We start from the raw sequence: 25,915 nt of genomic DNA on the forward strand, positions 1-25,915 counted from the left end.
CTCTGTCCTTTATAAATTCAAGTCATACTGCATATAAATGTATGGCAAAGGAACTAAAGGAGTCCTTATGTAAAAACTAAGGCAATAAAACTGTCAAGACAAACCAGGAATCCAGCAGGGATTGGCAGGGTCAGTAGTACTGAAACCGTTTTATAGTTCACTAAGAACTTCCTCTTCTTACAGGTATGCATCGCACTGTGACCTTTGTAAAGTCCTTCCGTCCTGCCCTGCCTTTCTCACAGTACTGCTCTCAGTCTTAAATATGATACTGTAATGCATTTAAAAGGGTTTATTTTTTTTAACTGGAAAGCAATATAAAGTTTAGAGAGTTATGGCTTCTTCCCAAGGCACCGAGGCAACTCACAGAGCACATCAGTTTAGCTATTGGAAAAATTGACCTTAGATGAAATTTTCAGTAAGCAAAGTCTGTTTCCTTGCAATATAAATATACACACAGCACCTATTCCATGTTGTGCTAGATGCTGGTGACACAGAGTGAGGACAGCCCACTTGCCCAGGACCTCTCCTCATAGAAAACCCAATCCTTGGCTCCTAGGTGCTCCTTACTCATACTGCTCAATCTCCTGATTGACTTATTTATTAAATTATTTATATGCTTATGTATTTATTGATATTTTTAATTAAGAATTTTACAAATACATCCTGAATGGAGGTTCCTAATTCTGGGGAAATATCCATTTGTTCTTGGAGAGGGCATGATAATGAGCAGGTGGCCTTCGACTTCTGTGGTAGTCACCAAGAGGGCAATTTTGGGAAGCCGTTCCCAGGCTGTGTCTTCCCTGCTATGGATGAACTTGTGTTTTTACCCACTTTACGTAGAGTTAAATCTGGGGAGTGGTTATAAGGGTGTGTGTCAGAATAATTCATTAAGCTGTGCTTTGGGTTTGTATGGCTTTCTGTAGTCTTAAATTTCACAATAACAGTTAAAAATAAATCTCTTTTCCTTCAAAACTCACACAACATGCTCACAAGGAAACGTGGCACAGGTGCCGGCCACTGGGAGTATCGGGATGACCAGGAGTGTCCGTCAGTAGCAAGGGCTGCGTGTCCGCCATCTCCCCCCTCAACGGAATCAGCCGGTCGGCTCCTGGAGGGTAAAAGAACTAATGAAGGTAACAATAACAACGATTACAAAATGACAATGGCAATAAAACCACGGTAATAACAAATCCGAGGGAGAGATTCGCACCCGACAGACGATTGTAAGCACCACAAATCGCGTCACCACGGGGCCGCCATACCGAAGACCCCACGGGCGGCGGACACCGCGGCTCTCGCGGCGCCCCTGGCGGCCCCCTTCCAGGCTCCGGCCGGCGGGGTGGGCGGAGCCTGGCGGGCGGGGCGGGGCGGGGCGCCGAGCTCGCGGCGGAGGGTGGGCATGAGGGGGAGGAGGTGACGGGCGGGCGGCTGGGCGGGGCGCGCTCGGGCCTCAGCTCCTTACACGCCGCACTCGTCTCCCAGATCCCGCGCCGCTGGGAGTGCTGGTGGCGAGCGGCGTCCGCGAGCCGAGGCAGCAGCCGGAGGAGGAGCCGCGGGCGCTGAGGTAGGCGCGGGGACGCCCGCCGCGCGGCCTGGAACCCTGGTGCCTCAGGCCCTGCCCGAGGGTGGTGGCGAGGCCGGGGGGCGGCGCGCGGAGGCCCGAGCGGGCGGGGCCGGGGCCTGGGGGCGGGGACCGGCCTGGCCGGCGGGGCTAGAGGGGCCGCGCGGCGCTGGGCCGGCGGGCAGAGCCGTGGGAGTTGGGGTTTGGGGCGGCGCGGGCTCCTGTGCACGCCCAGCTCGCTCCCGGGCCGTGGCAGCCCGGGAGGTGTGGAAACCGCTTGCCCCGGGGGCACCCACGGAGCAAGGAAGGCGGGGGACGGCCTTGTCCCTCCCACTTTTGGGGCTCTCAGGCCAGTTCGCCCTCACAGCCCTCGGGAACTTGTTAACAGGAAAGCTTGGCAGAAAAACAAATGCCAACGTTTTGGAAGAACTGAGAGTCACGTCGTTAGGCGCTGAGGCTTTATTTTCCTTCCCCGCCCCCTGCCCAGCCTCAGCCCGACTTGGCCAAAGAAGGATGTGTCACCAGCTCGGGGCCTCGGGCGGGATCCCCGGCCTGGCTGAAAGCTGGAGTACCTGAAACAAAGGTAAACGGAGACCGGGCACACCCCGGCCCTGCCGTGCGGCCGCCCTCGAGCCGCCTCGGTGGGTCTCTCCCGCGCCGACCCTGGCCGCCGCCTCGGAGGGGCTTTCTCCCGGGGGAACCTCTCGATGGAAACCAGCTGGCCGGGCTTGGAGTTGATGTTGCATCTGAACTCTGTTGTGCTTACATTATTACCAATCCTCCAACTCTGGTAAAGCTTAAGGAAATTTTACCCAGTTTTAGGGTTCAGCAAATGTAAGGGAGGATAAATTGCCGTTTGTAAATTATAATGTATTTTCTTATTCGGAAATGGTCTGAAAACACGAAATAAAAATTCTTAACACGTAAGCAAAACAGAGTGATTTGTAGTGCCTTCCAAAATCTGAAGAGGTGTTCCTTCTCAGATCATTTAGGTACAAAGCATCCCCCCAAACCTTTGGTGCCAGGCATTTTTCTTTGTTCTTTATTAGTCTCCGGCCTCAGTTTCTTGTAAACAGAGCACCCAGTGCTGAGACCCTAGGAATTGCCATACTAGGTCAGGGCATGTGCATCCTGCTCAGGAGGCAGCAGGCTTGTGTTGTAGTAAAATAACCGTTTTCTTTCTTGGTGATACCATTAAAATTATCTCAGTTTCATTCCTTTCAGAAATATCCATGACTTTTAGTGAAAGCCTTTTAAAAATCTATAGACCCCTCCTAATTTATACATAAATCTGTTCACATTTATTGCATCCAAATGGCTCTCCTATCCTCTCTGACAGAAAAACTTGAGATGCTGTGGTGAAAACTTGGATCTCTTATAAATCTGGGAGCTCAGAAATTGAGGACAGGGGAAACAAAGTAAAGGTTTTTTTTTAAAATAGAAAGCTTTGAAGAAGTCTTTATCAGGACCAACTTGGCTGTTGAGTAAAAAATAGTTGTATCCACTAACAACCTGAAAATTAATTAAAGATTTATTTGTATTCTTAAGTATTTGCATATTTTAAAATGTGGTTAACATTTTGGACAGTGAAGGAGTTATCTGACTTAATCTGAATTAATTTTACCTTAATGTTTAGCTGAAACCCTCTGCCCTAAGAGAATGAAAATTCTGTTTTAGCAAGAAGGGAATAAAGGAGATGAGTAATCTTGGAGTATGGAGTACTTGAGGGGGGCACTTGTTCAAACTGTAACTTTTCCTTCAAACTCTTCATAGGCTCATTACCTTTGGCAAACATAGTCTCCACTGATTTAGCCCCTGTCACCTTTCAATACACAGCTAAAGCTTTTCTTAACATCTTCTCCGCCCAAAAACCCCACCACCTGGAGTAGAGGTGATCACCCCTTTGGGTATTAACCATTCTTTAAGTTAGGGGGTTTTCATCCATGGTACTGTTGACATTTTGGGCCAGGTAATTCTTTGGTGTAGAGGGCTATCCTGGTCATTGTAGGATGTTTAGCAGCATTCCTGACCTCTACTGAATAGATACCAGTAGTACCTCCCCCCACACACAATTATAACAAATAGTCACACAACCTACACGGTTGTGACAGTCAAAAATGCCTCCAGATATTGCCAGATGTCCTCCGAGAGAGCCAAAATCACCCCCAGTTGGGAACCACTGTCCTAAATAGACTGTTGCCTTAACACCAGTGACCCTGCACCGTCTTAATTTGCTTATGTGTTGATTTTCTCTGCGATCCTAAGCTTGAGGGCAGAGCAGTCATTCATTTATTTGCCAAATATCTGAGGAAGGGCATACTTTGCCAGCCTGATGCTAGTTTAGGAATATAGTGGTAAAAGCCGCTGGTGTGGTCTTTGCACTCCTGGACATTATAGTCTAAAGAGAGTGACAGATGCACACATGTATAACGATACAGATAACCTAATTACAATTCTGATAAATTCTGGGAGAAGTACAGGGTACTCTGAGTACATAAAACAAGGGTCCTGACCTAGTTTGGGAACTAGGAAAAGTTTCCTTGGAAAATAACCTTTAAGGTGAGGTAGACATTGAAGGATAAATAGAAATTATGAAGTGAAGCATAGGAGGAAAATATTTCAGGCAGAAGGCATAGGACCTTTTCTGGGAACTCAGAGGCCAATGTGGCTGGAACATGGAGAGTGATAGGGGCAGGATGATACAAAATGAGTCTGGAGAAGTTGGTATAGGCTTTCTTTGAGCAGCAGTTCTCGGTCCAGCCTATTTATCAGAATCACAAGAGGAACTTAAAACAGTACCCTGGCCCATTAAATCACAATGTCTGCAGTGGATCCTACTTCCTTCTCCAGTTGTCTTTTTCCCCACACTTTCCAAAGGGATAACCACTAGTACTAGTTTTATATATCGTTCTAGACGTTTTTTGTCGGCATTCAAGCAAGTGCATATTCTTAGTTCCTCCTGTGGTTTACACAAATGGTAGCATACTGTACACACTATTCTTTTTTTTTTTAAGATTTTATTTATTTATTTGAGAGAGAGCACACATGAGCAGGGGGGAGAGGGAGAAACAGGCTCCCTGCTGAGCAGGGAGCCCAATGTGGGGCTTGATCCCAGGACCCTGGGATCATGACCTGAGCCAAAGGCAGACGCTTAATTGACTGAGCCACTCAGGTGCCCCTGTACACACTGTTCTTGTTTGCAACTATGTCTTGGAAATCTTTCCATTTCAATATATAGTTTCCTTATTCTTTTGAATGACTGTATAGTATTCCATTATATGGATATACCACAGATTATTTAACCATTCCTTTATTGGTGGACCTTTAAATTATTTCTAATAATTTACTATAAGGAATAGTACAGGCATATGCCAGTTCATGTGTATGAATATATCTGTAGGATAAATTCCTAGAAATGGAATTATTGGGTCAAATATGTACATATACACATAAATATTGGTGTATAAAAAGATCGGTATGGTTATATTAGAATGGTTTGGAAAGAAATGAGTGCTTGTGGGAAACAACTGATTCTAATTAAGGTTACTATATGCTGTAGAATGCATTTTGTACCCCCACAATTGAATTTTAAAGCCCTTACCCCATGTGACTAAATTTGGAGGTAGAATCTTTGTTGGTAATTAGGGTTAAACAGGGTCAAAAGGTTGGAGCCCCAACTCAGTAGAATTTGTGGCCTTATAAGTAGAGGAGGTTGGAAAGGCCATCTGAACACACAGTGAAAAGGTGGCTATCTGCAAGCCAGGAAGAGAAACTGACCTTGCCATACCTTGATCTGGGACTTCTGCCCTCCAAAACTGTGAGAAAATACATTTCTGTTGTTTAACCAATCCAGGCTATGGTTTTTTATTATGGCAGCCTGAGCTAACTAATACACAGTGGAGAGGTAGAAGAGAAAAGGTGGTAGCTGGGATCACAGTGGTAGCAGAGGAGATGGAGACAGATACAGGAGATTGGGAGTTAATGATTGAGGGAAAAATAATGACTCCCAGGCTTGCCCAACCAGGTGAATGGTGGGGCTGTTATCTGAGTTAGAGAACACTAGAAGGATAAATAGTTTAGAAGTGGGTTTAAATCATAGTTCACTTTGGGACTGGTGAGACCTCTGAGTGGAAATTGCACATAAGCTTTTGATAATTCAAATCCATAGCCCAGAGGAGTGGGCTGAACTGGGGACACATATTTAGGTGTGAGTTGAAGGGTGTGGATGGAATTACCCAGGTTGGAAATCTGTAGCCCACAGCTGAATGTGGCTTATAGATGTGTTTTGTTTTTCCCATGGAGTGTTTTTTGTTGTTTAGTTTTGAGTTGGCAATGATTTAAAATCTGAAGATTTCTCATGAAAATCTAGATTTGGGGTTTTTCTTTAGAAGTGAGAAGATGTAGCACTACTGAGCTGGCTTTCCTGTATGGCAACAATTGATTGGAGCTAAGTCACCACTGATCCCAGCTGCTTTCTAGTTCACCAGAGAGTCCACCACTCCCTAAAACTTATGCCTGGCCTGCTTTGTTTATTTATGTCTCTGACCCTGCAGGCATTTAAGTGTGTAATCCTTGCTTTAGGAAGAGAGTATAGAACAGTGATTCTCATCTTGGCTACACATTGAAAATATTGGATAATTTAAAAATACTGTTGCTAATACCCACATCAGAAATTTCTATTTGTGTTTGCTTGGTCTAAATTGCAGTCTGGGACTTTTTAAAAACTCCTCAGGTGATTCCACTGAGCAGTGGAAGTTGAGACCATTGACAGATTAAGAAGAGAAGAGAGAGCTCAGGCCCAGTGTTTCAAAGTTGAGTAAAGGAGGGTAGCTCTAGGATAAGGGATGAGAAGTGGCCAGAGAAGTACAGTGGAGTGGGATTTTTCTTGCAGCTAAGGCATGCAAACTTAACCCAATACACTTGAAGATGTTTTTAATTAGATGAGAGAGAACAGAGTTTATTTTGCATGGATACTTACTGTTTGTTTTGCATATACCTGTATATGAATATGCTGTTCATTATTGCTGAGAGTTCTGTATACAAAAAACAGCTATGCTTTATTTAATGGGCCATTTAAAGGATTCAAGAGTAATTTAAACTACAGGGCGCCTGGGTGGCACAGTGGTTAAGCGTCTGCCTTCAGCTCAGGGCGTGATCCCAGCGTTGTGGGATCGGGCCCCACATCAGGCTCCTCCGCTATGAGCCTGCTTCTTCCTCTCTCACTCCACCTGCTTGTGTTCCCTCTCTCGCTGGCTGTCTCTATCTCTGTCAAATAAATAAATAAAATCTTAAAAAAAAAAAAAGTAATTTAAACTATGCTTGATTTTTGTCTTAGGTGTTTACTTTAGAATCTAATTCCAGTTTAAGTTGTGTCATAAAAGGCTTATTTTAAAAAGAGAAGAGTTATCAAGTAAAGATGTAGATCAAAAATGATAAGTTGAATTTAGCAAGATGGAGTCTTTGACCTCAGCAGAACCATTTTAGATTGAAAGAGGCAGAAACCAGATTGAAGTGGGTAGAAAGTAAGGAAATGGAAAGGGTAAATGTTGGGGAAATCTTTTAATTTTACTGTAGAAGGGGAGTGATGAGGAAAGGTCAGGTGTCTTATATGTATGGTAGATGCAGCCTGTGTTGGTTACCCAAATGTTTCTAATCTTGAGGGAGGTAACTCAGTGGTGCCTGATTACCTTTCTCCCCCATTTCAGAGGGGTCTTGCTTGTTTTTGTTTTGGAGACTTTGTGCTTTCCACTGAGGAAATATTTTGCCAGGACCTTTGAGGCTCAGATGTTAGTGATTAGGCCCTTAGTCTCTTTCTTATCTGAAAAGCCATAGGGCTCCTAAGGCCAGCAGGGCTCCAGTGACCCTGACATCATTCTCCCATTGAATTGATGATGAACAAAGATCAGATTGTTGTCATGTTGAAAATGGAATACTTGTCTATGTCAGGGAATATGTATCTAGCTTTCAGATTCCCAGGAGCAGTTTTTGCAGCTATATTTTTTCCATTTAACTTGATATTATAGCTGGTTTTCCAGTTGCATATGTGTTAAAATTTCTCATGCTTTGAAATCTTTATCATTGGTGCTGAATAAAGGGTATGGATAGAAGTTGGAGGAGACCCTCATTGAACTCAAAGAAAAGAGAACACTGAACAACCTGGTTTCCAAAATGTTGTGTGAATGATGGAATGCAGTTACCTTGAAGACCTTGGATTACAGTTGCTGTCCAGAGTGGGATGTCATGCACATGGCCTCTACCGATCTGTCTTTTATCCATCTCTGCCTCATTAGCAACCTTAACCTGGCATAGGAGGTTTAAAGAGTCGTGATCTACAGCAGAACAGAAACTGTAGGGGTTGGAAAATGCCAAGGATTTATTACTGAGGAATGGAGTTTGTTAGTTGAAGACATAAGCCCCATTGCTATACTCTTTTTGCAAAGAGAGTGTCATCCTGTGAGGGATTAGCCTTTATAGCTGCTATTAGTTCCTCTGTTAGGTGGATGATGGTTAACTTCTATATAAAGGATGCCTTTATGACATAAGTAGCAGCACTTGGTCTGCAAAGGTTTTTACTGGGAGTCTATGATAAGAAAATATTCTGTTTAGAAACTTTTATGTGCTTGGGCAATTGTAGGAATTCCACCATCATAAATAAAGTTAGGTACTGTACCTGGATGGTGGTAGATAGAGGGAAAAGTTCATTGCCAAGTTGGGCCAGAGATTCTTTGGTTTGCAGAGGAAATAAGATGCTTGAGTGGGCAGAAGACTTGCAGTCAGTTCTTGGGTGCCAAGTCTTGATCTGTCAAATGTCAGCTGTGTGATTTTTATGTATGATTATTTTTATTGAGTTAAAGCTCACATAACATTAAATTAATCAGTTTAACCATTTTAAAGTATACAATTCAGGACTCTTGAAACATTCACGGTGTTGTGCAACCATCACCATTAATTGCAGAATATTTTTGTCACCCCAGAAGGAAACCCTGGACCCATTAAACAGTCACTCCCCATTCCTCTCTCCCCCTATTCCCAGAAAACCACCAGTGGCTTCTGTCTCTATGGAGTTGCCTATTCTGGACATTTCATATAAGTGGAATCACACAAATGTGACTTATTGTGACTGGCTTTTTTATAATTTTGTACAAGGTTCATTCATGTTGTAGTATGTGTTTCTTTCTTTGAAAAATAATCACTCCTTTCTTTGATTGAATAATTCAGTTATATGGATATACTATGTTTTGTTTATCCATTTATCAGATGATAAATATTTGAGTTGTTTATTCCTTTTGGCTATTGTAAATAGTACTACTAAGAGCATTCATGTATAATTTTTTGCATGAATACCTGTTTCAGTTCTTTTGTGTACATACATAGGAGTAGAATTGCTGGGTCATAGGTAATTATATGTTTAACTTTTTGAGAAACCACCAAACTGTTTTCCATTGCATCTGCACTATTGTACATTTCCACTAGCAATGTTGACAAGTTCTAGTTTCTCAACATCCTTATCAATACTTGTTATTTTCTGTTTGTTGTTTTTTAAAGAGTGAGAGAATGAGAGCAAGAGAGGGGAAGACAGGGAGAGGGAGAGGGAAAATCTTAACAGGCTCTGTGTCCAGTGCTGAGCCTGATGTGGGGCTCGATCTCACAACCCTGAGATCATGACCCAAGCAGAAATCGAGTCAGACAGTTCACCGACACTTTACCCAGGTGCCCCACTGGTTGTTTTTTTTTTTTTTAAGTTTATATTTTAATTCCAGTTAGTAAACTTATACAGTGTTATATTAGTTTCAGATGTACAATATAGTGATTCAGCAGTTCTATTCATTACTCAGTGCTCATCACAAGTACACTCGTTAATCCCCATCACCTATTTAACCCAACCCTCCCTCCCCCGCCACCTTCTGGGGGATTTTTTGGTTATAGCTATCCTAGTGGGTGTGAAGTAATATCTCATGATTTTGATTTGTATTTTCTTAATGACTAATGAATGATGTTGAGCATCTTTTCATTTCCTTTTTGATCATCTGTGTATCTTCTTTGGACAAGTCCTTTGTCCATTTTTTAACTGGATTGCTTGTCTTTTTGTTAAGTAGTTGTTAAGGGTTCTTTATATATTCTGGATACTAGACCCTTGCCTGGTATATTATTTGCAAATATTTTCTCCCATACTATAGCCTGCTTTTTCACTTTCTTGATAGTGTCTGTTGCACATAGGCTCTTAATTCTGATGAAGTCGAATTTCTATTCTTTTGTTGCTTATACTTTTGATGTCCTATCTAAGAATCCATTGCCAAATCCAAGGTCGTGTCAGTTTACCCCTGTGTTCTCTTCTAAGAGTCTATAGTTTTAGTTCTTACTTTTAGTTCTTTGATCAATTTTGAGTTAATTTTTGTATGTAACGTAGGGTCCAACTCCATTCTTTTGCATGTGGATATCCAGTTGTTCCAGCACCATTTGTTGAAAGAGATGTGTGTGTGTGTTTTTTTGTTTGTTTGTGTTTTTTTTAGATTTTATTTATTTATTTGACAGAGAGAGACAGAGAGGGAACACAAGCAGGGGGAGTGGGAAACGGAGAAGCAGGCTCCCCGCCAAGCCGGGAGCCTGATGCGGAGCTCAGTCCAGAACCCTGGGATCATGACCTAAGCCGAAGGCAGTTGCTTAATGACTGAGCCACCCAGGCGCCCTGAGATGTGTGTTCTTATGCAAGTCTCAGACCCCGTGTTTTCTCATTTGTGAAATGAAAGTGATAAGAATACTTGCCTCACAAAGTTGTAAGATTAAAAAGAGAAGATGTATGCTGAACTGTAAAAATGACTGAACAAATGATTATTGTTTTGCAATATATATATATACACACACATATACATATGTATATATTTCATTTGTATAAGGCCCCTCTAAGTTAGTGTCCTTCAGCAACCACCAGAAATCTTCCATCTAGTGCATAATGAGTCATGATGTAGAGGATGGGGACCATGTTGTACCCCTGAGTACAAAGTCATACGGCCCTGTTGCAGGAAGTAGGTGGAGAGATTGTACTTATCCAAAATTGAAAGTATATTTTCTTATAGAGCATGTGTTTGTCAAATTCTGTTGCTGTTCCTCTCAAATTTAGGTGTTCTAGGTGTGTAAGGTATAGTTTTAATTTAATTTAATTTTTTTAGTCTTTAAAGAGTTTTCAGGCATCATAGGAAAATAAAGGCAGTTCTTTAATTGGACTAAGAATCATTACATTTCACTGTATCAGCTTTCAAATGTCTAGAACTAAGACTTTTCCTGATTCATGGTTAGTGACCTTTCTTAGTTCAATCGACAGATATTTCTTGAGTTACCCCTATGTGCCAGCCACTGTACTAAATACTGGTAATGCCTTAACATACAAGACCAAACTCTTGACCCTGCATCCCCTTCTAAATCTGTTCCTTTTTACAGTTGTCTAACTCACTGAGCCCAGTCCCTTTCTGCCAGTCCCTCTCTGAGTCCATGCTAATCAGGCCTTTACCTCCCCTCCCCAGTCAAGACCTCCACATTGCTAATCCATCAAGTGATTCAGTTCTCAGTCTTTCTTTTACTTGACCTTTCAGCAGCATTTTACACAGTTGATTGTTCCTCTTTCTCTGAAATGCTTTTTTACTTAGCTTCCAGAACACTGCTTTCTCTGGATTCCCCCCACCTTACTAGAGGATTCTGTCTCAGTCTTCTTGCTAGTTCCTCATCATCTTCCTGATCACTAAATGTTGGGATGCTGCTTACACCTCAAATCTCTGTTTTTCCTTATCAACACTATTTCCTTGCATTTCACCCAGTTTCATGACTTTAAATACCATCTATTGACCAACAACCACATACCACTGACTACCAGATTTTATCTTCAAGTTAGACCTCTCCTCTGAATCTCATACTCTGATATCAGAGTGCCTGCTTGACATCTCCATTTGGATATCTAATAGACATCTCAAAACTGAATTCATTTTCCCTTTCAAAACTCACCCTTCTTGTAGCCTGCCCCATCTCAGTAAATAGCAGCTCCCTTCTTCTAGTAGCCCAGGCCAAAAACCTTGGAGTCATCCTTGACTGTCATCTTTCTTCCCACATTCAGTCTGTCAGCAAACCCTGTTGGCACTACGTCCACAATGTATCTAGAATTGGTCATAATGCCACTCTCTCTCCAGTTTCCACCTTCTCCAAACTGCCATCATATCTCTCCTGAGTAATTGCCATAGCCTAATTGTTTTTTCCCTGCTTTTGTCCTTGCTCTTCTATAGCCTGTTCTCAGTGCAGCAGCTAGAGGGACCCTACTAAAAGTCAGTTCTCAAAAAAAAAAAAAAAAAAAAAAAAAAGTCAGTTCTTAGCTCAGAGGCTTTATGCTTACCTACATAATCTAAACCCCCACTTACCTCTCTGACCTCAACTTCTACAATAAACTAGCTATGTTCCTGCCCTAGGGCCTTTGCTTCCCCCAATATCTACAAAGCCTGATCCCTCACTTCCCTCAGGTCTTCTCTAAAGTTCACTTTCTCAAGCACTCCCTATCTCATTTCCTTTCAAACCCCGCTTCCCAGGGCTCTTAGTAGTCTGGGTGCTCCTGCTACCCCACCGCCTGAGACTGAGTGCTAAAGCTATCCCTCTCCCTGCTGTTTATTTATCTTTAAGCTTATATTTGAACAGAATCCCTTCAGTTAAAAGAAAGCAGTTTGAAAGTGCTTATCTACGAGGTTAGAAATAAAAAACAGAGATTAGCATTTGTGAATGAAGATGTCATTAAGGACTTAGAAATCATAGCAAGGGCACACTTATCCTTTCCATTTTGTGGATCATAGGCATAGTCCCTATTTTACAGTCTTGGGGGTGGAGCCCTATAATACTGCTGCTCTGAGTACTGATGAACACAATGCTCCTATTAGTGTCAAGCCTTCCTACAAGCACTGAGGCTCAGGTGTCAGCCTTTGTCTTCCTTCAACATGATGTCTTGGTATTCTGGCAGTTGGGTTGGGACCCCTTCCCTATGGTAGGCCCTGCTCAGTGAGCAGAGGAGGCTCATTTGGTGCTGGTAGCAGTATTGAGATCTATGTATTAAAGGCAGTTAAGAGTTATGTACAATAGAGAGAGTGTTGATTTTACTGTGAGATGCTCCAGACTCGAAAGAAAAGGGCAAACAGATCACATCCAGTGATAGTTACCCTAGATAACAAGTTTGGAGGTTTCATCTGGCTCATTGTTTCTCAGCCTACCTACAAACCTGCGGGCCTTCTTACCGGTTGTTGTTATTAAAGGCTGGAATGGCGCTTGTTTTGATTTGCTGTTTTAGAAGACAGTGAATTATTTCTAATGAATTTTTAACCAACAAGTATTATATAAATATATTCTCTTTGCCTTGGCCCTTTTCCTAGATGAGCTGATTTCCGAGATGACAAACAAGTACATAAATAACATAATTTCAGATAGTGGTAATGGTACCCTGAAGAAAACTAATGTCCCATAATAATGAACATTTGGGTTGTTTCCGTTTTTTCCCTCTTTTAAACATTACTGTGATGAACATCCTTGTACTTACACAAATGTGTGATTTTTGTATTGCATATATTCTGAAAGATGGAATTACTGGATCATATCATATAACCAAAATTTTAATAGATACTACCAACTGGTCCACAAAGTGTCTTTACTAATATTATATATAATATAATTAAAAGTAGTAATGTGTTTCACTTTTTCAATAAATAAAATATTTTCGTTATTTTTTACTTAAACTAGTAATATTGAATACATTGTCTTTGTAAAAAAAAATTAACATAAGGCCAAAAATCCTCACGCCTTCTACCAATTTACAAATTTTTTCCTCTTTTAAAAGTTTTTAAAACTCATGTCTCCTTTAAAACAAATACATCATGTGTCCTTATTTTTGCTTTTATTTCCCTGTGATTGAATATCTTTTCTTGAGTTTTTGACCATTTGCATTTCTTTTTCTGTTTCTTTGGATTGCACAACAAAGAATGCTGGTTACCTCCTATGATCCATTCTTTCTTCATCTTTAGTAATGGGAACCCCAACTTTTAGCCAAGCCCATCTGGAAGACAACATTCCCTGGCCTCCTTAGAGCCAAGTATAACCATGTGAGTTTTTGCTGATGATGAATAAGCAGAAGTGTTTGGTATAACTTTCTGAAATCTCCTTAAAGGGAGAAGGCACTCTCTTCTTCATTCCTTACCCATCTTATATTGGAACACAGATACAATGACGGGAGCTCTAATAGCCATCCTAGAAAATGAGGACTGTCATTATAGCTCAGTGAGCCAGAAAACCTGGGTCTCTTGGTGGAGCCGCTGCACCAACTCTCAATTTCTTTTGAATGAGTGAGAAATTTAACTTCTATCTTGTTTAAGCATCTTTATTTTTGGTTTTTCTGTTATATGTGGCATAACAAATACTTGTCTTATTTATTTATAGGAGTTCTTTGTGCCCTAGATACTCTTTATACTCATATACTCTATTATAAAAATGGTACATCTTCCTGCAGTCTGTTTAAGTCCTCTCCCTTTGTTTGTAATAGCTTTTAATTTCGATCTCAAGTTTACCTTTCTTTGCCTTTATTATAGCTTTTGATTTTACTGACTTTTTTTTTTAAAGGATTTTATTTATTTGACAGAGACAGCCAGTGAGAGAGGGAACACAAGTAGGGGGAGTGGGAGAGGAAGAAGCAGGCTCCCAGCACAGCGGAGACCTGATGCGGGGCTCGATCCCAGGACCCTGGGATCACGCCCTGAGCCGAAGGCAGACGCTTAACAACGGAGCCACCCAGGCGCCCCGCTCTTTTTTTTTTTAACTAACTTTTAAATGGACATTTTTCCTGTCCTGAAAATCTAAACATAGAATCTTACATTTCCTTATACTTTTATACAAAATTTAGGTCTCTAATTCATCTGGAGTTTATTTTTATGTACCGTGTAAGGGAAGAATCTAGTTGGCTATTCATTTGGAATAATCTTTATAACAAGTGACATGTCAAATTATCACTTAAATTCTCATATATGCATAGATTGGTTTTAGAACTGTTTAGTTTCACTGATCTTTGTTTCTTTGCCAATAATATACTTTTAGTTACTATAGCTTTATAATGTGATTTTTGGTGAGGCAAGGTCTTCTTTCTTAGAAACTTTCTTTTTTTAGAAACTAAATGTTAAATGGCCATATCACAATATTTGGAAAACATAAGGTGAAGAGTGTAACAATACAATGAACATTTGTTACCCACTGCTCAGTTTAAGGCAAATATATTGTTATTTCTTTTGTTTTTATTCCCCCAAAGTTGTCTTGACTCTTGCACATTTCTCTTCTGTGTGAAATTTTAAGAGTTAGCTTATAAATTGACCTTAGAATTAATTTGTATCATTGAAGATGGTAATAATTAATATTAACAATAATATTAATATATAATATTAATAAAAGCAGTATTAAGAACTGCTTTTTGGAAATAATAAATTATTTAAATGCTTTTCCCATTTATAAACAATAATTTGATGTGATGTGAACAGTGGTTAGGACATACTAGTTGAATGTGATTATGATCTCCAGTAGTTGTCAGTTTAGCATCTGTGTTGGTGGCTTGTGACCATTATACTATTTTTATTTTTTATTGAGATTTAATTGACATATAACACCATATTAGTTTCAGGTGTACAACATAATGACTTGATATACGTATATATTGTGAAATGATCACCACAATGTCTAGTTAACATCCATTACCACATAGTTATAGTTTTTTTCTTGAGATAGAACTTCTAAGATTTAGTCTCATCAACTTTCAAATATACAATACAATATTATTAACTGTAGTCACCATACTGTACATTACATCCCCAGGACTTATTTATTTTATGACTAGACATATGTACCTTTTGACTACTTTCACCCATTTTTCCCACCCCCTGCCCTCCACCTCTGTCAACCACCAGTCTGTTCTCCACATCTATGAGTTTGGGTGTTCGGCCTCTAACTTATTTCATTCAGCATAATTCCCTCATGGGCCATCCATATTGTTGCAAATGGCAGGATTTCCTTCTTTTTATGGTTGAATAATATTTCATTGTGTTTGTGTGTGTGTATATGTGTGTACATACTACATTTTCTCTATTCATTTATCCACTGATGGATACACATACATAGGTTGTTTCCATGTCTTGGCTATTGTAAATAATGCTGCAGTGAACATGGGGATGTAGATATCTTTTTGAGTTAGTCTTTTTGTTTCCTTCAGATAAATATCCAGAAATGGAATTGCTAGGTTATATGGTAGTTATATTTGTAAATTTTTGAAGAACCTCCATACTTTTTTTTCACAGTGGCTACACCAATTTACTTTCCCATCAGCAGTGCACAAGGGTTCCCTTCTCTCCACATCCTCGCCAACACTTGTTATATCTTGTCTTTTTATAATAACTGCTCTAACAGGTGTGAAGTGATAACTCATTGTGATTTTGACTTACATTCTCCTGATGATTAGTGATGTTTAGCACCTTTTCATGTACTTGTTGGCCATCTCTATGTTGTCTTTGGAAAAATGTCTATTCAGATCTTCTTCCCATTTTTTAATTGGATTGTTTGGGATTTTTTGCTATTGAGTTGTATGAGTTCTTTATATATTTTGGATGTTAGCCCATTATCAGATATATAATTTGCAAATATTTTCTCCTATTCACTAGGTTTCCCTTTCATTTTATTGATGGTTTCCTTTGCCGTACAGTAAAAGTTTTTAGTTTGATGTAGTCCCACTTGTTTATTTTTGCTTTTATTGCCTTTGCTTTTGGTGTCAAGTCTAAAAAATCTCACCAAAACCAATGTCATAGAGCTTGTTGCCTGTGTTTTCTTCTAGGAGTTTTATGGTTTCAGGTTTTATATTCAATCTGCAATCCATTTTGAGTTGATTTTTGTGTATGGTGTAAGATATTGATCCAGTTTTATTCTTGTGCATGTGGTTATTCAGTTTTCCCAGCACCGTTTATTGAAGACTGTCCTTTCCCCCACTGTTTATTCTTTTTTTTTTTTTTAAAGATTTTATTTATTTATTTGACAGAGATAGAGACAGCCAGCGAGAGAGGGAACACAAGCAGGGGGAGTGGGAGAGGAAAAAGCAGGCTCATAGCAGAAGAGCCTGATGTGGGGCTCGATCCCATAATGCCGGGATCACGCCCTGAGCTGAAGGCAGACGCTTAACTGCTGTGCCACCCAGGCGCCCCCCCCCCCCCCACTGTTTATTCTTGACTCCTTTGTCTTAATTAATTGACCATATATGGGTTTATTTCTGGGCTCTATTCTGTTCCGTTAATTTATGTGTCTGTTTTTATTCTAATACTACACTGTTTTGGTTACTGTAGCTTTGTAATATAGTTTGAAATCAGGGAGTATGCCTCCTGATTTGTTCTTTTTGCTCAAGATTGCTTTGGCTATTCTTAGTCTCTTGTGGTTCCATACAAATTTTGGAATTGTTTTTCTATTTCTATGAAAAATGGCATTGAAATTTTGATAGGGATTGTATTGCATCTGTAGATGGCTTTCAGTAATTATAAACATTTTGACAATATTAAGTCTTCTAGTATATGAACATAGAATATCTTTACATTTATTTGTGTCTTCGGTTTCTTTCATTGGTGTCTTACAGTTTACAGTGTACAGGTCTTTCACCTCCTTAGTTAAATTAATTCCTAGGTATTTTATTCTTTTTTGATGCAGTTGTAAATGGGATTGTTTTCTTAATTTCTTTTTTCTGATAGCTTATTATAAGTGTATAGAAACACAACTGAGTTTTGTATATTGATTTTTGTATCCTGCAACTTTATTGAGTTCATTTATTCTAACAGTTTTTCAGTGGAGTTTTTAGAGTTTTCTATATATGTGGTATAGCATCTGCAAATAGAGGCAATTTTACTTCTTCCTTTCTGATTTGGATGCTTTTCATAAAATTTCTTTTTCTGGGGTACCTGGGTGGCTCAGTTGTTAAGCATCAGCCTTTGACCCAGGTCATGATCCTGGGGACCTAGGATCAAGCCCCACATTGGGCTCCTTGCTTACAGGGGAGTCTGCTTCTCCCTCTCCCTGTGCCCCTCCATCCCAGTCATGCTCTCTCTTGCTATCTCTCTCTCTCTCTTTCAAATAAATAAATAAAATCTTTAAAAATTTTTCTTTTTCTTGCCTAATTGCCCTAAGACTTTTTAATACTATGCTGAATAAAAGTGGTGAGAGTGCACATCCTTGTCTTCTTCCTATTCTTGTTGAGTATGATGTTAGCTGTGGGCTTGTCATACGTGGGCTTTCTTTTGTTAAGGTACATTCTGTCTACACCCACTTTGTTGAGAGTTTTTATCATGAATGGATGTTGTATTTTGTCAAATGCTTTTCATGCATCTAATGAGGTGGTTATAAGATTTTTATCCTTTATTTTGTTAATATAGTATATTACATTGATTTATGGATGTTGAACCATCCTTGCATCCTTGGAAAAGATCCCACTTGATCATGGTATATGATCCTTTTGTTGTATTTTTGAATTTGGTTTGCTAATACTTTGTTGAGGAGTTTTGCATCTGTGTTTATCAGGAATATCGGCCTATAATTTTCTTTTCTTGTGATTTCCTTGGCTAGTTTTGGTATCCAGATAATGCTAGTCCTGTAAATGAATTTGGAAGCATTTTCTCCTCTTTTATTTATTTATTTTTTTGGAAGATTTTGAAGAGGACTATTACGCTGTTTTTAATTGTTGTTCTTAGTCACAAGTTTAATTTGTACTCATAATTGGCTATTGCTTAAAAGTGGAACACGTGTGAAACACATGTCGAAACATCATAAATTAGTGAGGAGCATGAAAAATAATAATTCTGAAGAACCATTTCAAGATGTCCCTTATGGAATACATAAGCTGTATTCATCTGATCAAAATTTTTATAAAACATCAAGATGTCTCTAATACTAAATAAACTACATGATTAAAGGAAGCTGGGTAAAGGGTATAAGGGAATTCTCTATTTTATCTTTGCAGTTCTTCTGGAAATTATAACTATTTCAAAATTAAAGGGTTTTTTGAAAAAAATTTTATAGCCCCTCTCTTTCTCCCTCTACCCCTCCCCCTTCACCTTCCCCCCAACTCCATCTCTGCTCCTGTTCTCTCTTGCTCTCTCAAATAAATAAAAAAATTTTTTAAATTATTATAAATTTAGAAATGTTAGCCAGGCATGGCTTATGTTTAAAGTTATACATGTTTTCATACATGCATATAATTGGCATTTGCTATTTTCTGTTCTTAAGGTCACTCCAGAGAAAATAATTTCAGATTGGTTTGATAAATATAAATAGCAAGGTAAGGATATGCTATTGAATCTCATGAAATATAGAAGGGGCCTAATCAAATTAAGATGGATTGTCAATTGAAAGACTCCATTTTGTATTAAATAAGGAAGAGGCTTGCTTTAAAAATTTTCAACTTACTGTACGATGGTATTGTAGACAGCTGGATGTTTATTTTATTATGATTGATCATCCTGTTTAGGTAATTAAAATTCTAAAAAGGAAAAATTTAAACACTTGAAAATATGACAAAGAAAAAATATTTTATCCAATTTGGCTTTTCATTTATTGGTAATAAAGATCTACAATGTACTGTTTGCTGAGAATTTCTCTCAAAGAGTGGCATGAAACCATTTCTTCTACTTTGACATTCAAAAACTAAACCTCCAACTTATGGAAGAATCCCAGGTATCAGGTTTAAAAAATCAGTTTGTTTATTTTGGATGCCATAATATAAATTAAATTTCAGCCTACATTTCAGCATACGTTTGGTGCTAAGTCCCCATCTTTTAATTTAATACATTTGGTTGGTTGGAAGTCCATCTTTTAACTTCTTGATAATTTCATTGGACAACATATGATTTTCTTAACATGATCAAACAGTTCATCAGTGAGTAGAAGTCAAAATTTATCCTTAGATATTATCAATATAATTAAAGACTTTGCTGTGTGAACTTTATAACAAATCTTTAGTAATATGTTGATCTAAGATAGAATGTTTTTACTTAAATTTGCTTTACCACGTGTCATACAGATTTTTTAAGTGATTTTTAAAAATTACTAAGGTTTGCCGTATTACTTTTTAAAGTTCATTAATAAAAAACTGTTGGGAAGCACTGATCTCCACTGTAGACCTGATCACTGAAATTGTGCTGATTGATGTCAGATTGGGCCTGGATTCAGAATGGCCAGCCTGGAAAAGGGTGTAGAGGGACAGGGTGTATATTATGAGGCCCTTTAAATGAAGAGCACAGGATTGCTGCTCACTTTCAAGAGGGTAATAATTTCCCCCTTTCAATCCATGTTGTGGCTTTGGTCTTAAGAGTGGGCAGATGGGTATGTTTATTGCTCAGCTGCCTTCCTTCATTATAATCAAAGATTAGAATGTTCAAAAGATTCTGAGCAGCTAAAAACCATGTTAAGTGTTCATTTACATATGATGGAGGTTTTTTTGGCTACAGATTTAATGAAGAGAGTGACTAAGTTATGGAAGGAAGTAAAGTATTATGAAAGCAAGAGCCGAAAGAAAAATGAAGGATGAAGATGTATTTTTGCATGTCAGAGAAATTGGTTTTAAGGAATAAATATCCAGTTAAAGATATACAAGTAAAAGATTGTAGTAAAAATACACAGTGAGTATATCAGTTCACTCCAGTTTTATTGAGTACAGCGAGCCATGATGGAAACGAAACATGCTTGTCTCTCTTCTCTCTGTATTATGTCTGCTCTACTTAACACCAGCTTCTCCTGCCATTTTGCTTATCATGGATGCCCCAAAACAGTGGCCTTAGTCATCAAACCTGTAGGACCTTTAAGACCTACAGCTCTTAGCCAATGACGGTGTTTCAGTGCTTCAGATGCAAGTCCCCAGGAGAGAAAATGTAATTGGTCTGCCTTAATCAGTGTCCCAACTAAATTTAACCAGGAATGGAAAGTGTATGATGCATAGAGTTGCCCCCATTGAGCCTGTAGACAAGGCAGATCTCTAAGAAACAGGGACATCTCTTGTTTAGTTATGTAAGAGAGAAGACTTGTTTACAAAGGAATTAATTGGTTCCCTGAGCTCTGGGAAAAAAAAAGGGGGAGGGAGTGTAAAATGTCTGTCCCTCCAAGAAAAGAATGGCAGCAGTGTAATACGAAAGGTAGATTAGGCCACTCTACAACATGAACAACTGCCCATTCTGTAGCCCTAGGCAGCTTTGTTACGCCAGTAATCTTTGCAGATGATTCCTACCCAATAAGAATGGGAATTTTAGGAGATGAGATGCAGTAAATGACTAACTTGAGGAATATAATCAAACATTTCCGTAATACCGGTACTATAATGACTGTCAAGATATACCTTGGGCCAAAGCCCATGACCTGGCTACAGTCATGATAGAAGTCTATTTTGGCGAATGACAAACAAAACTGGGGATCCCTTTTAATTTCCGTTCATATCACCTAACTTGTTAACCACTGTAATGTCCTAGTCCCATATAGTGGGGATTGGTTTGTCTTGACCCCTTCATGCTTAGCATAGGAGCGTAGTAGCAAGGGCATTCATAGGAGAAGCACCACTGGAGGTAGGTATACTGAGTGACAGCGCTACCAGCAGAAATTTGTAATGGTCTTCAGTTATCAGTATGAATGTGTAGCTTTTCCAAGGCCTGGTTGACAAAATGTTCTGAAATGCTTGGGTAAGCAAATACCTATGCAGGAATGCATTCTCCAAGGATTTGGATGTAGGTTAGCTAAGTTTGGAGATCATGGTGATCCAGGGCCCTCCTTACTGGTGAGTCAGGGCCCTCCTTATTGGTGAGCTAGAGATCTATTTGATGTGTAGACTTTTTAAAAGAACTTGCCTAGCTGTAGTATGAGCATAATTGAGCCTCTTGTTGGCTGTCTTTCTGAGTGTGTATGTTGGGAGGGAGTGCTGGGTCATGTAGTTCTAGTGGACTGTCTTTTGTACGTTGCCTCTCAGTACTAGGGCATGTGTGATGGAGGCCAGGAGTGTTAGTCCTAGGTTCAAAGTATATGCTAAACCTTTTCATCAGGTAAAATGCAAGATTAAGCTGAGCAGTTATCAGAAATGTCCAAGAGGGCTACTTCATCCTAGATAGCATGAATTGAATCAGTCCCTCCTTAAACTGGTTATAAAAGGTGACTTTTTTCCTAGTCCAGCTCTTGGCCAAGGAAACAGAAATGGTAGCATATTAACAAATTACCTCCCCCCTTCTTCCTTGTCTTCCTCATTAAGTGCTTTCTCTATGCCGGACACTGTTATGGTGTTGAGAGACAGTGGTGAACAAGGCAACAAGGTCCTTGCTTTTGTGGAGTGTTCGGTCTATTGCAAGGAGAATACGGTATGTGTAAACAGTAAAACGGTTTCAGGTAATGATAGGTGTTATACAGACAGTAAACTGGATAATGGAGTAGAGAGTAATGAGATGAACTTGGTCAAAGGTGAGGAACAGGCTATTGGAGGAACTGAGAAAAGGCTAGGCAGTTCAAGATGAAGTTGGGGAAATGGTAGGCAGATTCTGGAGCTATATCAGGCTGTGGTGAAGGAGTTTTGTTCAAAGTGAAGCATTTTAAACAGGAGAGCAATTCACCCTGATTTTTATGACTCTTGTGCTGTTTAGAGAATGATTGGAGTCTGGAAAGGCAAGAGTGGAAGCAGAGACCAGGCAAAGGCCATCACAGTAGTGAAGGTGAGAGATGATCATTTGGACCAGGTTCCAGCAGTGAGAAAGTGAAAATTGAGAGAGATTTTGGAGATTGGGTTGACAGGCCTTACTGAATGAGTTTATGTTCCAGATATGGCCTACATTTATGGCAGATAGCCGTTCCACTCTTATGGACTTCTAAACACCTACCAAGATACCTGTAAAATGCCCCAATAGTGTATTTTGATTGTGTATGTACTGGGCAGTCGGGTTGTCTGTGCAATAAGTAATTAAGAGCAAACCCTTGCTTGGCCTCATCTGCAGGATACAGGGATCCCTCAGTCCTACATGCAGAATGTCAGCTGAATAAAGAACTTTGGGAATGTCTCAGGGGTCTTATCATACTCCTCAGGATACTTGAGGCCAAATGACAAGTTGATGAGGCAGGATTGGTAGCTTTCTTCACCCTAGACTTGGACTTGTCAGCTCAGTCTGACATACCATATGTATGACCAGCAAATAAAAAGCAAGTCATGAATAACCTCACTTGCTCTATTATAGCAGATGGCTCTCTGTTTATCTTCAGCCCTCCTGCTCTCAAATTTCTGACTCTCTGTTCAACCTCCATACCTGCTTTTGGACTTTTGGTTTGGACTCCTATTATGTCTCTCTTTGGCTTCCTGCAGTTGAACCTTGCTCTCAGCTTTGCTTTACCATCTGATCTCAGTATCCTCTTTCCCAGCTCCCCCATCCCTGCCCCAACACTCCTATCATGATACTGAATGAAAAACTTTCTGCTGAAATTATAGCCTTAGAACCCCACTAGAGATGGTGATTCAGACTTGTGCCTCAAGGGTGTTTGTTTATTTAGGTACTACTCATGAACCCACAGGACTACAGCTTTTTGCTTGAAACTGACTTGTAGGCAGGCAGCGCTTTATGAGCTCTTCCAAGTGGGCAAGCTCAGAGATTCATTGAATCAGTGCAAGAATGAGTTAATGATTTTATTTGTGATAAGACGTATCACTAAGATATGTCAAGGTTGATTATTTGGACGGTATCATTGGAGCCAAGAAATAAGTTCCCAAAGTGTATCCAGGACAAAAACTAAGAAATGGGGGAGCAGTGGGTTCTGTTGAGGGACACTTGTGCGACCCGAAGGAATGTATGTAAAAACTGAAAGTTGTCAGCTCAAAAGAATCTGTGTATCCTTTTTACCTGGAGAATTTCCATTGGGGTTTTTCCCTGTTCCCCTGCCCCAGTTGAATTTTGGGGCACTCCACAGCATCTGACAGTTCATACGTTAAGAAAATATTGTTGCATCCTCTTTTGTGCTGTGCACTGACTACATGTGGCGGAGATGAGGATGAGTAAATTGCAGTGGCTTTCTGACTCATCTCTGCTTCATTCCTGATTTATCACACTGCCACCCAAATCCTATCATCTCTTTCCTGAGAAACTATAGCAGTGCTATAAATGCCTAATAAATACTTTATGAGTAAATGGAAATTATTTCCACAATTCTTCTGTTCAGAGAATCTGTGCACTGTGTCTTTGTATTCATGTGTTTTCTCCAAATCAAATCTATTTTATTCCTCTGTTAAGTTAAATTTTTTTTTCTTGCCCTGATATTTGCAGCTCTTCCACATTTAGAATCTTCTGCATTTTCCATTTCCCTCCTGTTGATTTAATCTCACAGGTCACTTGTTCTGAAAAAAAAAAAATGCCTTATTTGTGGCATTATGGCATGTCTTGTATATAATTCTGTTTCTGGATATGATGCTTTTAGTGAATATGCTTTTAATTATGTCTTAGTTTTATTGTTGAACAAGCTCATTGTCTTAATTATGCTTATAAAGTTTGGTAATATACTTATAGTAATATACTTATAGTCTGGTAATATACTTATAGTCTGAAGTTCAGATAGGTAGCATTAATGTTATTCATTGGTTTTATGAGTCTGACTCTAAATTTTACTCCACTAACTATCTGTTATGATTTTCCTTTATATGCCTATTTTATGTGTCACAATTTCATCACTCGCTAATAAATTTATTTGGTTTTCAAGCTTTCTAAAAAACAAAATTAGGGCTAAAAAAACCCTTGTTTTTTCTATTCAGGTTACCACAGTAACTTCAGTATTCTGTATGTTTTTTCCTTCCTTCCCTCCCTTCTTTTCCTTCCTTTCTTCTTCTTAATGCCTACTAAGATTTCGAGATAATACTTTTCCTAGAAACTGGAAAATCTGGGATTATGGCAGGGACTCGGGTATTGACCAGCCCAGCTCCTTTAGTCTTGATATAGATGTGGTATAGGACAGAGGGGCTTTAATATTTAAGAAACCTGGGCCTAGATCAGTTTTTCCATTTTAACTTCTCTTAGCCTTGGTTTCTTCATCTGTGGAATGGAGATGACATTAACGTCAGTGTTGGCATAAGAAATAATGCCTGGAAGGGGCGCCTGGGTGGCACAGCGGTTGGGCGTCTGCCTTCGGCTCAGGGCGTGATCCCGGCATTACGGGATCGAGCCCCACATCAGGCTCCTCTGCTATGAGCCTGCTTCTTTCTCTCCCACTCCCCCTGCTTGTGTTCCCTCTCTCACTGGCTGTCTCTATCTCTGTCAAATAAATAAATAAAATCTTTAAAAAAAAAAAAAAAGAAATAATGCCTGGCGTAGAAAGTACTTTAAAAATGATAATGTAATAATATTAATCTTCCCTTTGAGAACCCAGTATAAGAAGGGTCAATCAGCATAGCAGCATGCATCTGCCTCTACCCCAACCCTTCACACATCCCTCTCTCTCTCATCTAAGGAATACAAATCCAAGATAAGAGGCCAAAAAAGAGGAAGCATACCTAGTTCTTCCTTTCTTGCACTCCTCCTTACGTGTTGTTAATGGTAGCATGAATTGCTGCAGAGGTGGTCTTGTGCCTGATGTATGACCATGCCCTCAACTCTGTCAGTGGGGGCCTGCAGAGTGTTGGTCTTACCCTGAACTCAGAGTAAATTTTTGGTAAAAGATACTCCTTCAGGTGTATGGTTATTAAAATACTTTTAGATGTTCTAAAGGCTTAAGTTATGACCATGGGAAAAAGTGGCTGAAACAGGGTAGAAAACAGTATCAACAAATTTATAATTGTGGAGGAAAGGTCAAGAAACTAAGAGGCCAGGATATCAAATGGATTATCTATTTGGTGTAGAAATCAATTAGAATATAACAGAAATAGTATTGGAGTGACAGGGAGCCAAAAGCTAAACTCATCAAGGAATGAAAGGGAGACTTAAATACCACAATAAGGAAGGATAGTGGGTGGTAGAGCCTAATGATACATGACTCAAAGCAGGAGATTTGGGGAGAGGGTGGAGGGAGAATGCACTGGAAGTTACAATGAGGAAGCAGAAGGGCACTTAGCAGGCCCCATGTTTGAAGGGCATGGAAGAAAAAAAGAGTCCTCATCTGAGAGGGCTACAAGGAAAGCAGCATCCTCAGGGGAAAGCCCAGAGTCCAGTTTCAGTTTAAATAAGAAGGAAAAAGGAAGCCTTTCAAGAAGAGGTCTAGGATAGGAGGTTTTTGTTGCTATCTACCCACGAGTCCCACAGGGCTCAGTGGAAGGGTTAAGATTCCAGGAGATAGGGTAGAGGCTTA

The 25,915-nt window shown here is 39.7% G+C and overlaps 1 protein-coding gene and 1 long non-coding RNA gene across 6 annotated transcripts in view; one reads left to right on the plus strand and one right to left on the minus strand.

Annotated features, from left to right (window-relative positions):
- The window catches only part of LOC123788403 (uncharacterized), a 38,080-nt gene extending 36,750 nt beyond the window's left edge, over positions 1–1,330 (minus strand). Inside the window, exons 1-2 of the long non-coding RNA XR_015727878.1 lie at positions 1,211–1,330; positions 991–1,124 (exon numbers count right to left, since the gene is read on the minus strand). This is a non-coding gene — a long non-coding RNA (uncharacterized LOC123788403). The remainder of the gene's footprint in view (positions 1–990; positions 1,125–1,210) is intronic.
- An 81-nt stretch (positions 1,331–1,411) lies between these two features.
- PPP2R3A (protein phosphatase 2 regulatory subunit B''alpha) overlaps positions 1,412–25,915 on the plus strand; it is a 205,041-nt gene continuing 180,537 nt past the window's right edge. For 2 of the 5 annotated variants that reach the window (XM_045791819.2, XM_045791820.2), the window contains exons 1-2: positions 1,416–1,564; positions 2,049–2,144. The gene's annotated coding sequence lies outside the window, so the exon portion shown is untranslated. Of the gene's footprint in view, positions 1,565–2,048; positions 2,145–25,915 lie in introns of all 5 variants that reach the window. The other 3 variants (XM_045791823.2, XM_045791821.2, XM_087870215.1) reach the window with 3 other exon arrangements.

The sequence above is a fragment of the Ursus americanus genome, chromosome 20, assembly GCF_024610735.1.
Source record: "Ursus americanus isolate L20-20 chromosome 20, mUrsAme1.1.p, whole genome shotgun sequence".
Lineage (NCBI taxonomy): Eukaryota > Metazoa > Chordata > Mammalia > Carnivora > Ursidae > Ursus > Ursus americanus.